General features: G+C 35.0%; 1 long non-coding RNA gene across 1 annotated transcript; it reads right to left on the minus strand.

Moving 5' to 3' along the window:
* Positions 1-773: 773 nt before the first annotated feature.
* On the minus strand, positions 774-2,694 carry LOC123379937. The gene is made up of 2 exons (XR_006585017.1): positions 1,795-2,694; positions 774-875 (listed from the first exon to the last, which is right to left on the minus strand). It is a non-coding gene; the product is annotated as an uncharacterized LOC123379937 (long non-coding RNA).
* Between the last annotated feature and the right edge of the window lie 2,920 nt (positions 2,695-5,614).

Here is a 5,614-nt window from a genome sequence, read left to right on the forward strand (position 1 = left end):
CATCAGTTATTCCTCAATGGTAAACTAAGAAATATAAGTTCTCTTATCACTGACAGTTATAAAACGAGTACTTTCAAAACTCGGTCACTTGTACTAGGCAAAGATTTACTGAGTCTCTGATACATATCCCACATAATGCAAAGAACTATGAATGTTAAGAGAAATATGACACAAGTTCTGTCATCAAGGAGCAGATATTTAATCACCTATTTGCAATAAAGTGTATAATTGAAGTAATTAAAGTATGTATCATGTAAAGAAATGGGACAAAGGAAAAATGATTACTCTGTTTTGGTGAATCCAAGGAATCCTCAAATAGAAGATATTTTAGCTGTAATTATAAAAATTAGTAAAGAGCTAATGAGGTATAAAAGGAAAAGGTGGGAAGAGTTACTCAGGCAACTCTAATATCATGTACTAAGGCACAGAGGCAACAAGGACATTCTGTTGGAGGAAATTCAAGTGATTCAAGATGGTTGTCATGGAAGGAAAGAGTAGCAAGACAGAGAATGGGGTAGGATGGACTATGGAGATTGTCTCCCAAACTAAGAAATACACATATTCTCTGCAACATCATAAAACTTGCTTTTAAATCTTATGTCTCCTTCTTTTAAAGGAAGGGAGTATTAATATGGGGAGTTTTCCCTTCTATATCCCTCTGGCTACCAATCTGACCCTTACTATGAAAAACTCCTGAGGCCCCAAATGTACCATTTGCAATAAATTATAATCCAAGGCTCATAATTTTAATTGCTTTAGGGTGATTTCGTTCACCTCGGTTTGCTGTTCTCCTTGGCTTCCACATGATGTTTTCCTAAAGTCTCCATCCAACAGAGTTTGCTTATTAAACTGTTCTATGTTTCAGAAGGAGCATCCTGGAAATGGCAGGGAGAGAATTTTAGAAGAAAGCAAGATTGGGAATAGGATAATAAGGTAAGATACTTGGGCACAGGTGTAAACCAAGACAAATGACCAGGACACAACGACCAAGTCCCCCTAATGCAAGCCTCCATTTTATTGATATGTGTACCCTCTGTCATGTTAACATGTAGCCAGGTCTTACCTCTAGGTATATCCCAAGTGACTATGCCAGAATAAAATCTAAGTGTCCCACAGTCATGTCTTTAGGAACCAGCTAGTTATCCTGGTAAATTAATTTATGGTAGACTTTAATTATTCCATGTTCAACATCTCCCATATGTATCTGTAGTTGAACCAGGGTCTTAATGGATATGTAATGTCTTAACACTGAGGGATGAACCACTAATGATGAAATTGCAGGTTGCTGTGAAGTCTTCCTATGCCTAAGGTCAATCACATTTCCAACTACACACATCTCTTTCCCATCTCTTAGTGATAAAAAAAATCAAATATCACTATGTTACAAGCTGTGCACGAAAGGAGATTATTTAAAATTGGAAGAAAAGAAAGAATTCTGAAACATCTAAACTTGTATTTTAAAACTTTACAAAGAGTATTAGGGTCCTTACATTCCAACTTTTGAAATATACAGATAAATCAACCAATACCATAAAAATAAAGTAATGAGCCCCATGATTAAGTAACTTGTCCACATTGGCGAAGAATCCAAGGTTACAATTCAGGTCACATGTATTCAATATTTCAATTCAGTCTTTTTTTCCAACACTTAATGCATAAAAAGTCCACCACAATTCTACTACATTCTAAAAGAATGAGGCATATAATGGTGACTTGGTTGGAATTACAATAGCTAATGTTAGTAAATTCTTTTCAAGCCATTTTAATCGAGTTTTTAAGAAATTCTGCACTTACCCATTCAGCCGAAATTTTATAGAACCAGAATGTGTGGTTCATCTTTTGTAGGTTTCTTTCTAAATTATGTTTCTTGTCAAAATTGTTCCCTTGGAGCAGCCTGAGCAGATTTCTCCATTGCTCATCTCTGACCACAGGGATACTTGTTCCTCCAGGTGTGGGAACTCACTCTTCATTTAGGAAGCCAGTTTGAGGGCTTGGCTTCAAATCCTTCTTGGTCATACTGGAGGTTAAATAGATTCAATTCAATAATACTCAGTTTTTTAGGCTTCTTTCTTCTTATCCTTAACAGTTGTGTTTACTTAGAAACATGGAGACCAAACATTGAAAATTTCTTGAGTTACAGATCCTCAAAAGATAAGTGGAGGAGGCAGACAGAGGCAGGCATGAAAAGAACTCTATCCTCTGACCTCCCATAAAAAAATAGTCGATACACATATATAGTCATGATTGTAAACTAAAGTGCTGGCATTATAAACCAACTGTAACAAATATATAAACTATTAGATTTGTGATGAAAATAGTCAGAGGAGAGCAAAGAATAGTTAGCAAGGAAAAAAAAAAAAGATACACTAGCAAGAGATGCCAGGGTTACACCAAAGAGCTGCAAATCCTACTATTAAATGATTTAAGATAACTAATATTTGGAACTTAAGTACATTAAAAAGTTTATAATAGAGTTTACAATGGTATTATCTGATTGACCAACACATTTTAAAATTGTTATTCCTGAGTTACATATAAAATGCATCAATGCTTTTAAATGAGAGAGATTCATTGTTAAGCTACTAGAATTTAAATAAAAACTTGAAACAAAAGAGAGAGAGAGAGAGAGAGAGAGAGAGAGAGAGAGAGGCACCTGGGTGGCTCAGTCAGTTAAGCATCCGACTCTTGGTTTCAGCTCAGGTCAGGATCTCATGGTTCATGAGATCGAGCCCCACATCAGGCTTCTCACTGAGCACAGAGCCTGTTTGAGATTCTCTCTCCCTCTCTCTGTCTCTCTCTGTTTCTCCCCCTCTGCCCCTCTACCCCGTTCATGAATGCTTTCTCACTCTCATGCTCTTTTGTGAAATAAATAAATAAAAACTCAAAAAAAAAAAAAGAGAAAGAATCCATATTCTGTGCTATAAGGTAGCATTTTAACAAAGTAACAAATTTAATTCCATCATATATGATTTACTTTGGCAATTCTGTATGATTAAGACAGATAATGCTTATGAGTGAATATCAAATTAACCATGGCTTTTAAGAAGGAAAAAGCCATAGGCTTATTATTGGTGAAAAATTCTAAGTAGAGTAATAATCTATATAATAAATGAAATAAAAGTAAGCTTTCAACAAAATAAAAATGATAATTATCCTTACAATAAATAAATAAGGTTCAAAAAGAGACTCACTGAAAGAGAACCACAAGCTACTATCTTTTTTTTACGGATATAAGTGATATATCTATGTCAAGTAAATTACCAAACATTTCAGACCAAGCAGAAAATCTCAAGAACTCTATTATAAATTAGAGGTTATGTGAGATAAGCACTAGATAGCACCATTGATATTTTTCTATATGATATCAATATAATTTTATAACACATAGACTGTTACAATAATTAAATCAATGAAAATATGAATAGCAATTACATTGTTAGTATTGGGCATATTTACTAGTTAAAGTATATTTGATCATTTATAACTGTTATTAAAGCATAAAATGAGAAGAATTTGAGTTTTCTTCACAGAGTGTTGCTTGACATCTATTAAATGTTTAGATAAAAATGTATGCTCATGTATATGAGTTATTACTACACCAGAAAATCTAATAATGAGATTCAGCTTGCTGAAAGAAGAAGAAGGGGGTGTCTGGGTGGCTCAGTCGGTTGAGCGTCCAATGTTTGATTTTGGCTCAAGTCGTGATATCAGGGTCATGAGATTGAACCCTGCATTGGGCTCTGTGCTGAGCAGAGCCTACTTGAGCTTCTCTGTCTCTCCTTCAGTCCCTCTCCCCCACTTGCACTCTCTCTCTGTTTAAAAAAAAAAAGGAAAAAGAAAGAAGAGAAAGGGAGAGGAAGAGGAGAGAGTTACATAAATGGCAAAGGATCTAAACTGATACAGTAACTTTTAATTCAGAAAAAGAGTTGACCACAGTATTTAATGTATATCTGTCAATTAGCATTGTCAAAAATACATGTGGTTTCATGTGATCTAGGAATGGGAATATTCCCATGGTCTTCATTACACTCTAAGCCACTTTAATTCTGATTCTAATATATTGATTAATTTAATTAACATTATATGAAAGTTTTATTCAATTCTGATGAACAAGTGTAGTAAAAAATTTAAGATGGTTATCTACTCTGAGTTAAGTAAAAGGTTCAAGCTATAATTTTTCTTTAATGTAGTCAAGTTTAAAATGCAATACAAGGGGCACCTGGGTGGCTCAGTTGGTTGAGCTTCCGACTTCTGCTCAGGTCATGATCTCACAGTCTGTGAGTTTGAGCCCCACCTCAGGCTCTGTGCTGACAGCTCAGAGCCTGGAGCCTGCTTCAGATTCTGTGTCTCCCTCTCTCTCTGACCCTCCACCATTCATGCTCTGTCTCTCTCTGTCTCAAAAATAAATAAACATTAAAAATTTTTTTAAATAAAATAAAATAAAATGCAATACAAGTAGAGGCTATCTGCAATTATTTTTTTACAATTTTTAAAGAAAGAATTTATGTAAATCTTTTCATGATTTACAGTCATGCTGACTTCAAAACAATCAAATAGCGTGTTATTGTTATCAGCTAGCAAGTAACAAAAACATGTGAAAAATAGGTGGAAATTTTTTATGTTAATTATTTTGCCTATATTTCATCACAGGGCAGGAATGCAAAAAGAGATAACACAAATAAATTTCACCATTAAAAAATGATTCAGGCAACAGTTAAAATAGAACGGTGAAAATCATATGCTCTGTTCTTTTAATGTCCTGCTACAAAGACAATATCACTTTTCTTAAACACATTGGTTTCTTCAAGTATTGTATTTCCCTACAACACTAAAAGAATCAGATGTTAATGGGAAGATGGCTTGTAGATTTGCATGTGTGTGTGTGTGTGTGTGTGTGTGGAGAGAGAGAGACAGAGAGAGGGAGAGAGAAACACAAATGGAGAAAGCTAATTATACACAAGCTACTGTGCAATTATTAAAAAAATATACAGACCAAATAGAAACTGGAGACGTAGACAAACAGAAATATATCTATAAACAGAAATTATAGAAAACTCAGGTTAAAATGTATTCAAAAAAGACATGGTAAGATGTATGCAAATGCCTATTTGTGGAGACAGTAGATGAAAAAGATGAAAAGCCATCCCAAAGTACCTTTTAGCATTGGAAAATTTCTAAGAGGTTTTCAGAAATAGACTTCATCAAAGATAAAGATGGGGGAATCCCCAATTTTGGTGAAATGGCAAAGGCTGATAAACTTTGATGTGATAGAATATGAAAAATTATGGACCAGCTAAAAGAGAGCTAAAGAAAAGGGACCTCATCCCTTAAAATTACCTCAGGTCCTTCCTACTCAGTTCCGAATCTGCCTCACATACCTACTAGAGGAAGAGAAATGCACTCTAATGTAGAATAATTTAAATACTACTTAGAAACAGTCTGTCAATAGTAAGGCAGGCAATTAAGAATTGTATGGGGGGGTGCCTGGGTGGCTCAGTCGGTTAAGCATCCAACTTTGGCTCAGGTCATGATCTTACAGTTCATGAGTTTGATCCCCGAGTCAGGCTCTGTGATGACACCTGTTTCGGATTCTGGGTCTCCCTCTCCCTCTGCC

This window comes from Felis catus, chromosome C2 (genome assembly GCF_018350175.1).
Source record: "Felis catus isolate Fca126 chromosome C2, F.catus_Fca126_mat1.0, whole genome shotgun sequence".
Classification (NCBI taxonomy): domain Eukaryota; kingdom Metazoa; phylum Chordata; class Mammalia; order Carnivora; family Felidae; genus Felis; species Felis catus.